This window comes from Rhamphochromis sp. 'chilingali' (genome assembly GCF_963969265.1).
Source record: "Rhamphochromis sp. 'chilingali' genome assembly, chromosome: 10".
Taxonomy (NCBI): domain Eukaryota; kingdom Metazoa; phylum Chordata; class Actinopteri; order Cichliformes; family Cichlidae; genus Rhamphochromis; species Rhamphochromis sp. 'chilingali'.
In genome coordinates this window covers 4,320,475-4,332,156 of record NC_137937.1, presented here as the reverse complement: position 1 = coordinate 4,332,156, position 11,682 = coordinate 4,320,475, and positions in this window count along the sequence as shown.

Genomic DNA, 11,682 nt, shown 5'->3' with positions numbered 1-11,682 from the left:
AACCGATATATGGAGCGAGTGCCTCTCCTTGCTGCTACTTCAATCATGAAACTGATTAATGATCAGCTGATCGGCTTTTCTGTCGGAGTCCGTCTCTCTTGTTTGTTTTTGGCCCACTTCGCTCCAGAAAGAGGAAACCAGCGGCTGAACAACAGCAGCACGTTTAAGCTTGATAAGCTGTTGTTAGAATGTATTTAATATTACTTTCTACACCAGGATCTTTTTCTACGTAGCTGACGGCTGGTAACTGTGCAGGGGCGGATCTAGCAAAGTGTAGCCAGGGGGGCTGATAGGGCATGAACAGGGAAAAGGGGGCACAAAAACATACTTTTCTTTCTTATTCTCATTTAAAATGTCTAGCTTTTAATAAATAATTATCTGAATCTTACACCCAATGTTTTAATCTTATGTAAAATATATAGAAGTCCATTACTGTATATGGTAACTGTTAAGTCTAATATACGCTAGTACAGCGGTCCCCAACCTTTTTTGCGCCACCGACCGGTTTATGCCCGACAATATTTTCATGGACCGGCCTTTAAGGTGTCGCGGATAAATACAACAAAATAAAACTAGTACCGGTACCGAAAAAAAGACAATTTATTCATAACACACGTGAAAAGACCCAGGAAGACCGAGTAAACGATAAAAACTATAACAAAATAACGCTGAAAACCAATAAAAACCCTGAAAACTATACATTTCACACCTGAACCTCAACTCTCGCGGCCCGGTACCAAACGACTCACGGACCGGGCCTGGGGGTTGGGGACCGCTGAAGTTTGGTCCTTTTACAGCATCCTGCCATGCGATTACATTTGTTCCTGACCACCGAGAACACTCATGTTAACTTTTATCGAGTGGAAAAAAAGTTAGCTTGTTTATATTATGCTAACATAGCTGTGTCGCTAGCGGTCACGTAGCACATCATTATATACCAGCTAGCCCAACTTCAGTAATCCTACAAACGTCACTGCTGTTTAGTTTTCTGTCTTCATTTATGCTGGAAGTGTAATCCAGTATAATCTGGCCACTGTCATGGCACAGTGGCCCGTGGAAATGGGATGGACTCAAGTGCAGATTCAAAACCGGAGGCCAGGGGTGAGGTGTAACGAAAAGAGATTTTATTTTACAATGCTCAGAGGCTAACAGAAAGTGCAGACTAGAATCAATGAACATAAACTAGATGTCTGAGGCGAGAGAAAATACTGTGATGATAACTAGATGGCAGGGATAACTGGGTGCAGGTACTGGGCAGGGGAAACTGTGGCGGGCCAGGGCACTGAAACAGAGGAGAGAGCAGTCAGGGGAATCCCACAGAGGGTTGTGAGTGAATCTAAGGATAGTACACAGAGCTGTCTTACAAGCTTGCAGGTGGGGTTGCGTGGAGGGGGGAGGCAGGAGAGGTCCAGGTGGGTGCTGTATGCAATGCAGGGAGGCAGGCAGGAGAGAATGGCAGTTCCAAAACGGAGAGGGATTACCGGCGGCAGCAAACTGGTATCCAGGAGAACTTGGTAGGTGGGTTTCACAGGCTGACGAGAAAAACAGAGATACGGTTAATACACACGATGAGTCACCAAGGAACGGATATGAGGCCGAGAACTGACTAAAGTTGGCAGATAATCTGGCGAAGACCAGTTGAGTGCGCCGGTCATAAATACTGCTGGTACGATTGCCATCAGGTGAGGAACAACAAAGACTCCACCCAGTGGGGAGGAGCCGATGCTGTGGAAAACCACCCAGACCACGACAGGAAGTGATAGCAGAGCTGTACGTTTTAATTTGTTTCCAAAACCCCGCAGTCAGGACATGCTATATTGTATTTAGATAGAAGCTAGCGAGCTAACTCCCTGCTAACTTCTAACTCCGTTAAATGTCATAAATTCCGTTTTCATGGATGCCTGGATGTTAAACTCAATTGTTACACCTGGTAGAGCAGAACGCTGATCATTTTATTAAAGATGAAAGACTTTAGACAGTTTTTCAACTCTCAGTAATGCCATAGTGATTGTTTGATATATGGACCTGCAGCGGAGTTTAAACCCAGACACGGCTAGTAACGTCAGACTGAACAATCGGATTGGGGATCAGGCCTGTCTGCCCTTGTGTGTCATCCAACAGCAGCAGGTTTATTTGTGCAGCCAGGTGCTCATGGAGTGCAGTTAGCTTCTTTAGCCACTGGGCAGAAATCATACCAGGGCCTGGTGCTGTCTAACACTTCATGCTCGAGGCTCTTTCTTGGATGTCTGTCACTGTGATGGTCACTGGAGCTAGTTCAGGGAGGTCGCTGTAATGTGCTCTTATCTCCACTAGCCACTGGACATTGTTGTTATGTGTTGTGTCTTTTTCCATGTGCTATTCCAGTATTGCTCTGCAGCATAACTAATCAAGGATTCAGGGTCACCTGACCAAGCTGGTTCCACAGAAGAGGGACCTGAAAACTGAAGGCTCTGCCTCCCATTCTACTTTTAAATACTTTAGGAACAACAAGTAAGCCTGCAGTGCAAGAAGGAAGTGCTCTAATGGGGTGATATGGTACTATAAGGTTATTGAAATAAGATGGGGTCTGATTGTTTAAGACCTTGTATGTGAGGAGCAGGATTTTGAATCCAATTCTGGATTTAACAGGGAGCCAATGAAGGAAGCCAATATAGGAGAAATATTGAAGGGCATTTCCTGGTCAAAAATGACTCCAAGGTTCCTCACAGTGTTACTGGAGGCCAAGGTAATGCCATCCAGAGTAAGAATCTGGTTAGATACCATATTTCTAAGATTTTCTGGGCCAAGTACAATAACCTCAGTTTTATTTGCATTTAGAAGCAGAAAGTTAGAGGTCTTCCAGGTATTTATGTCTTTAAGACATTCCTGCAGTTTAAACAATTGCTGTGTGTTATCTGGCTTCATGGATTGATAAAATTGTGTGTCATCTGCATAGCAGTGAAAATATATGATATGCCTTTTGATTATACTGCCTAAGGGAAGCGTGTATAATGTAAACAGAATTGGCACAGAACCCTGTGGAATGCCATAATAAACCCTAGTGTGTGAAGAGGACTCTTCATTTACATAAATATATTGTAGATGTGATACAAACCACTGCAGCGCAGTACCTGTAATCCCTACAGCACGCTCTAATCGTACTAATAAAATATTATGGTCGACAGTATCGAAAGCTGCACTGAGGTCTAGCAGGACAAGTACACACCGAGTCCACTGTAAGAGGCAACATTTGTAACCTTCACTAAAGCCGTTTCTGTGCTGTGAGTTCTGAAACCTGACTAGATCTCATTTACAGTGGGGGCAGGCTCAATTACAGTGCATATGAAAAAATAGCTATTTACAAAATCTTTAAGCAAGGAAAATCTACAGTATTTGTTTGCAAAGTCCATTGTTTTTTTTGTTTTTTGCCTGTCCCGTTTGGCTCTTTTGTCATCAGAATTGTTGTCTAAAGGCAAAGAAAGATGCCCAACGGATTTACTTTACCAAATTGACCATCCCAGCCTTGCCGTAATGGTCCATTTGATTCACCTTTTATTGTTTATTTTATTTTCACTTACTGAATACGGGACAGACTTGACTGGGGGAAAGAAGGGGAGAAAGAAAGAGGGAAGGAAAAACAGCTGAGAAGAGGGACGGGGGAGAGGGGCAAAAAACAAAAACCAACAGAATGAGCAGGAAAAAAAAAAAAGAAAAAAAATGCATATATCGATCACCTGGATCACCTGCTGAGAAAGAAAAAAAGAAAACAAGCAGAAGAGAACAAGAGTAATAGAATAAACAACATCACAATGATATATGGGAATATGACAGTAAATACTAAATATTAAACATTATTGTGCAGCACATAAGATCAACAGAACACAGTGTGCTTTGAGGTAGGAGCCAAAAAGGGTGTAGTTTGTGGGTGTGATCACCCGTGTGTACACCTGTGAGCATGGACGCGCTTGTTTTTTTTTTTGTTTTTTTTTTTTAAAAGGTTCCTTCATGTAATGATCTGCTAGAGGGTGTGGGGGGGGCCACAGCCCCGTCCTCCAGGGCATGAAGCAGGTATGGAGGAGATCAAAACTCCAGACATCCAGAGGCCCCCAGAATACAAGAGACCAAGGAAGACCAACAGAGGGGCAGCCGCGCCACTGTCCCAGAAAGAGCTGAGGAGAGTCCCAGATGAGGGCTCACTCAGCAGCCGCGGAGCAGAAGCCAGGGGGAGTTGGCAGCCAGCCGTGCCTGAGTGACCGAGCCCCAGGCCGAGAGGCCGGGGGCACCCCACCTCCGAAGTGGCCCGAGCGAGCCCCAGGCTCCAGGCCCCGATAAGCGGCCGCCAAGGAGTGAGCCGGTGTGTACCCGGACGCCCATCCCCGGACACAAAGAACCACCAACGCACCGATGTCTGAGGGAGTCCGCCACCGGCAGGGGAAGTGGTGGTCGGGGGGAGATGTAACACACCCAAAGAAAGATTCTAGGTCTGACCAACCGTCTCTGTCGTGGGCAAAAAGATGACAGTCAATAAAATTCTAAAAGATAATTTATTGACAAAAAAATATATCAAGAGATAAAAGATAAAACAGTCCAGTGTCCCATTTATGAATTGTATAAAAAACACACAGTCCCAAGGCCAGAGCCAGCTATGCCACACGGCCAGTTGCACTCCACGTGTTGCCTGTAACAGGGTTAGAAGTTGTCCTTGGAGACCCACCACCCTGCAAGCATATAGCCAGTGGTCACTCCAGCCTCTGCAACTCTGCTACCTTTAGGCTGTGGCATATAATAGGCCCTGGCCTGCACAGAGAGACAAAACGACACTTTCACTATAGAATTCATAGCACAAAATCCATCCATCCCAAACATATCTGATTTCATCACATTACATACCTGCACAGAGAGACAAAACGACACAGCAGTGTTTGTAGTGTGGGCTATAAGTAGACCAGTGTATCAGTGCAATCAAGTACACCTGCCTCTAATTAGTCCAACCCCATTCCAGCCATTGGCTCACCAAAAATGTGACACACACACAAAACCACTCCCAACCCAGTGCAACTTCACACAATAATATGGAGCTGAATTAACACAGGCACATTAGTCTACCATGTTACAGGAGATAGGCCTCCAAACCTTGGAGGGCCTGAGATGTCCTCAGAGAGGTGGCGTCTGACACCCAACCTGACATATAGACACAGACATACAGGCACACACAGATACACCATATATAAAAATAAACACATCTAACCCTCACTTGATGCTACTCCAGTGTTGTTTACGTCCTGTTTGTAAATTAATTACTGTGCTGTTTACAGTCAGGATTGCACATGATGGGCTTCGGCCTAAAACTTCTGATACAGTTTAGTTGTTGTTGTTTTTTTTTACCTGGCCAACAGCCTGTATCCACAGGCTGTGAGGCTCCTGAACTCTCTGCCCCCCTCTCACGGACAATAACCATATCCAACTTCTTAATAGCACTGAACTGGTCTGGTGCATCATATCTTTATTCTCTTTCCCCCTCCTGCCTCTTTCTTAAATAGATAACTATTATATCTGACATCATATCTCACAGTACAATAATATTGAATGGGTTGCATTGTTGTACTTTGTCATGTTTCTCAGGTCTTTGTCTGAATTTCTTATGAACATTACTTGTCATGTTGTTGCTAAGGATTGTCTTATTGCACTGGAGTCACACTGGGTTAAATATTTACACTTGGGTTTTAAGGGGTATTTATTATTTTCTTCATTATTTTATTTACGGGTTGTACGGAAGCCCCAAACGCAATTTCATTGTTCTCTGACAATGACAATAAATACTTAAATAAAATAAAAATAAATAAAATAAACAAACATCCATTCCCACCCTCATGCTCTCATATGCACTTACTCCACACTCAACCAACGTGGAGACAGACATGAAGAGACGCTGTACACACGATCACACTCCCCAAGCGTACTCTACGAACCGGGTCTAGGTACCCTTGCCCCTGGAGGGGGGAACTGCACCCAGACCCAGGTGGTGTTACCCTTTTCCCTGCGGTGGGGGGAGGCAGACCGCCCCGACTCCGCAGCAGCAGGAAGGCCCCACACTCCAGACCGCAGTCGGAAGGCCAACTCCTCCACCTAGCCCCCCCGCTCCAGCAGGCCGCAGAGAACGGGGGTGAGAGACGACCTCCCTCCACCCGCTCATTGTAGTGTTGATGCATGTGTGTTCTAAGGTGCATTTAAAACCCAGGAGGGCATGGAGCTACCTGCCAGAGAGCAGCAGGTAAGCGCATAGTCCCTCCTGCTAGCCCTCAATGTCTACGTGTATTTAAAATTGAGAGGTGGGCAACAACGCCAGGGGTGAGGTGTACACCCTGATGGTAATTTGGATTCCGTGTATCGTGCCCACCCCCAAGATCCTATATGTATGTGTAATGAGAGTGTGAGTAATGTGAATGTCTAAGTTGTGGGATAAAATTGAGGCAGAGGCAGCCAGAAGGGGACAGAGGGGGGGTAGCCTCCTCTGCACCCTGGTGACATACCCCTACTCCAAGGTCCTGCATGTGTGGGTGGTTGTGGTGGAGCGGGAAGAGGGAGGCAGCTGGAGATGGGGAGGGAAGGAAGGGAGGGGCAAGTGACCCCTCCCTGGGGCCAGCTCCCCCGCTGACCCCAGTAGGCACCCCCATACTCTGCGACCCGCCAGGGAAAGGGGGCCCAGGCCCATCCAGACCGGGGCCCAGTGCAGCAGCGCCGCCCGGCCCCACAGAGCCCGGGACAGTCCACCCAACCCCACCACAGAGAAAACTGCACCCACCCCACCATCCACTCATCTTCCAGACTACATAAGACAATAAACACACAGGCTGAGATCTTCCTCCACCTCTCCTGTATCTCCCCCTCCTTCAGAGAGAGTTCCTGAAGAGAGGAAAGTTCCTGCAAGATGTGACAATCTCCCCCACCACTTGAAGAGCCCCCCAGGTGGCTCGATGCACCGGCGGCACCCTGCTCCAGGGATGGGCCCCCATGCACCCACCCGCCAACAACCCCGGCAACACACCAACCAGGACTCAAGCCCCCGAGGCCCGGCCCGGGCCCCAGCCCAGAGACGGAGCGCCCCCAGAACCTCACGCCCATCCCGGACCCACCCAGGGGCAGCCAGGCTACCAGGTCAGTAACCCACGTCCGTCAGCACAGACCCTCCCCTAGCCCCGCTGCACGCAGCCGCGAGGAAACAGTCACCTGAGAGCCAACAGAGCCCCTAACCGGACATGACCGCTACCCCGGGTTGAGCCCCCCAAGGAAGATGCCTCCGGGGAACCCCCCGACGCCCTAAGCCTGTCCCTACCCCCACACCAATCACAACAGTGAAGGCGGGACCAAACTATGACCCCCCCCACCCCCACTAGGTGATGGAGCCCAGAGCAATTGATCTGATGTGGTGGCAGAGGCTGTATCAAGACTAATGTAATCTAATAGATAATTTCTATATTGGTTAGAATTAAGATTATTTTTATTTTTCCAGTTCATGAGGACTGTTTTCTTGGCTATGCACAGGGTAGTGAAAACCATATGGGCGATATTCTTTTCTGAAGTGACATTATCTAAGCTGCCCAACAAACACACTAAGGGGGAAGTTGGAATGTTACATTTCAGACACTTCGATAAGTCTTCACATATCTCGCACCAAAACTTCTGAACTGGTGGACAGAACCAAAGAGCGTGGATATAATTGTCCGGTGAATTGGTTTGGCAGTGTGAGCAGTTGTTGGTAGACGTAAAGCCCATCTTGAACATCCGATGACCTGTATAGTGCACTCTATGTAATATTTTGTATTGAATTAATTGAAGACTGGGATTTCTAATTAGATGAAAGGTTTTTAAGCAAATCTGAGACCAGAAGTTTAGGTCTAAGTTAACTGATAAATCCGCTTCCCATTTTGCAATAGGAAGTGATATTGATTCATCTGTTTTAGAAAGCATTCTGTATATTTTGGATAGTAATTTGGGGGTTTTAAGAGTAAGAAATTGAACCACACTTGGTGGTGTTTGTAGTTCAACTTGACCCGGTTTAAATTTCTTTTTTACTATGGATTTAATTTGTTGATATTCTAAAAATCTTTTCTTGTTGATCCCATATTGTGTAACTAGTCCGTCAAATGAAATAAATTCTGTTCCTTCTAGTATATGTTCTAAATATTTGATTCCTTTACCACTCCAATCTGAAAAGTTTATCATATTATTGTCTTGTAATACGTCAGGGTTGTTCCAGATAGGTGTACGTTTGCATGGGATTAATGAAGACGCCGTCAATGTTAGAAACTCCCACCATGCTGTCAGAGAAGAGCTGATGTTGATGCTTTTAAAGCATTCATGTCGTTGGATGTTTGAGCTGATAAATGGTAGGTCTGAGATCTCTAGATTATTGCAAAGTGCTTGTTCTACATCTAGCCAAGGTTCATCTAAGAGGGTATGTTTTAGCCATCCTGAGATAAACTGAAGCCTGTTGGCTAAGAAGTAGTGCTGAAAGTTAGGCAGTTCTATTCCTCCTTTATCCTTGGTCTTTTGTAGTGTTTTTAAGCTTATATGTGGGGGTTTATTTTTCCAAAGGAATTTGGACATACATGAATCTAGAGATCTGAACCTGATCTTGTGGCGGTTTAGTTGGGATCATTGAGAATAAATAATTTATTTTTGGTAAGACCATCATTTTTATAGCGGCAACCCTTCCCATGAGTGATATGGGTAGACATTTCCATCTAGCCAGATCATCTTCTACCTTCTTTAAAAGTGGGATATGGTTTAATTTAGTTAGATCTGCAAGCTTGGGAGAAACATTAATACCTAAATATTTTATATTTCCTGATTGCAGTGGTGTAGAAGAGGAATTATGGAGGGAGCAATTAATCGGTAGGACTGTAGATTTTGACCATTTAATTGAGTAATCTGATATTCTTGCAAAAGAGTTTATCAATTCAATCACCCCAGAGATATTGGTTTGTGAATTTTGGAGAAAGAGTAACACATCATCCGCATAAAGGCTGATTTTATGTTCTTGCATTTTATGCCCTTAATTACTGAATTCTGTCTAATTGCTGCTGCTAGTGGTTCAATAAAAATTGCAAACAGTGAAGGGGAGAGTGGGCATCCCTGCCTGGTGCCCCTCAAGAGACAGAAGCTGGAGGATGTCTGGTCATTTGTTCTAACACAAGCTGTTGGGGAATTATATAATATTTTAACCAGTTTATGAAAGAGGATCCAAAACCAAATTTGTGTAAAGTTGCAAATAGAAATTTCCAGTTAACTCTGTCAAATGCTTTTTCTGCGTCTAAAGAGAATATTGTAGTTTCTAGGTTTTTACTGTATGAGTAGTCTATCAAATTAAGTAATCTACGTGTATTTGTTGATGAGTGCCTACCTTTTATGAAACCAGTTTGGTCAGGATGAATTAAGAGGGGGGTTATTTTCTCCAGTCTCTTTGAGAGAGCTTTGCAGATTATTTTAAGGTCTAAGTTTATAAGGGATATTGGACGATAGCTTGAGGGATATACAGGGTCTTTGCCTGGTTTTAGCAGGAGATTAATGTTTGCAGAATTCATATTTGATGGAAGTCTGCCCTTTTCTTTAATTTCCAACAACGTTCTGTAGAAAACTGGTGCTAGAATCGACCAGAATTCTTTGTAGAATTCTGCAGGAAAGCCGTCTGGACCTGGAGCCTTATTATTGGGCATACTTATCAGGACTTCCTGGAGTTCACCTGGTGTCAGTGGTGAATCCAGTGCCATTGCTTGAGTGTCCAATAATTTTGGAAGAGCTATGTTGTCCAAAAACTGATCAATTTCTTTTTTAGATGGGTTTATTTGTGGTGAATACAACATTTTATAGAAATCCCTGAAAATGCTGTTTATTTGTATCGGTTCATATATTGTGTTCCCAGATGAATCTTGAACAGCACATATAGTTGTTTTTTCTTTATTTATTTTTAGCTGGTTTGCTAGAAATTGACCGGATTTATTACCATGTTCATAATTTTGTAGGTGTAGTCTTTGTACTAAGAATTTTTTTTTTTTTTTTATCAATTATCTCATTTAATTCTAGTTTTGTTTTGCGTATTTTGTTCAATGTTTCCTGATCTTGGTGGGACGCGTAGGCTTCTTCTAGTGATTTGATGTTTTTTTCCTGAATATTTTTGTTTTCTTTTTTCTTTTTATGTGATGAGAAAGAAATTATTTTACCTCTCATCACAGCTTTCCCTGCTTCCCATAGAACAGAAGCTGATGTTTCGGGAGTGTCATTATAGTCCAAATATGAAGTCCACTCTTTTTTAAAATATTTAATAAAGTCTTCATCTTTAAGTAGTGATATATTAAATCTCCAGTTTTTTCTTGGCGTAGTATTATTCTTGTGCATTAGTGTTAAAGATACAGGACCATGATCACTGACAGCTATAGGGTGAATCTCCATTGTAAAGGTAAGTTCGACAGGAAAATCCAGAGCTTACGATCACACACCACACAGGAACAGATTCTCCTCCACAACTTTCTTACAGAGATAAACATGGAGCATCTGCATAGAGGCGAGAACAGTCATTGAATTTGTAATCATATCATCAGATCTGTGGCTGTATGTTCTGGAGAGTTGGGTGAAGAGAGATGCTGAGCTGTCAACTGATGAACACCTGGTGGTGCGTTGGATCAGGTCGTAGGAAAGGATGTTGGACAGATCTGGGGTGCCTAAACGTGAGGGTGCACTTGGAGCGCCTGGCAGAGGTCCCCATCTGTATTCTCACACATTCTCGTGCATCATGAATTCTTTCTAGAATTTTATTTTTAGCATTTATTTTTATATTGTAATATTTTAATTCTTGTTGCCTTCTGACCAGTGCTGTTTTGACTGTTTTTATTGTAATAAACTACAACTCCTTGGGGTGGAAAAGGTTTGCCCTGAGTAACTGAAGGCTCTGGATGTTATAGGGCTGTCCTGGTTGACAAGTTTCTACAATGTTGCATGGAGATTAGGGGTACCTCTGGATTGGCGGACCGAGGTGGTGATTCCCATCTTCAAGAAGCGGGTCAGGAGGATGGATGAGTTTCTTCCACTGACAATATGTATGTCCAAAGGCATAGATTAAACTTTTTGTGATTTCCTTACCTTAAGAGGGTTGTTTTTTAATTTTTTAGTTATAAGTTTTATTCACGACAAAATAAGTGTTTGTTGTAGAATGTGCAGCATGAAAGTAGCATGCATGTTTTGCATAGAACTGTTTTATGCATCTGCATTTCACAAAGAATGACAAATTGGTATACGGGACAACAAATAAAATCTAATGTATAGAAAAAAGATAATAGGATATGCCCATGACAATAAGAATGATAAAGGACTTCACAAAGTCAATTTATTGCTAAAGTGTGATCTTAGAAAATTGCTATTGTGCACCACACTAAACAGAACAAATTCTGTCAAAACTTACTTTTGCAAGATCCCACAAATGTTTCGCAAGATCTTGAGAGTTTTTTTCTTTGCATTTATCATGCTTCCATCAGTATCTGTAAAGCTGTACAGAGTACTGCAGCTGGTTGTTAATGAATGCAACAAAGACCACCAGATCAAAGTACACCTAGCCACGAGTGTTTCCCCTTCCACTGAGCACTATCTTCATCTCGCAAAATACATGTTCAAATTTTTTTTCTTCAATGTGCCTTGCGAGGCTCCATAACA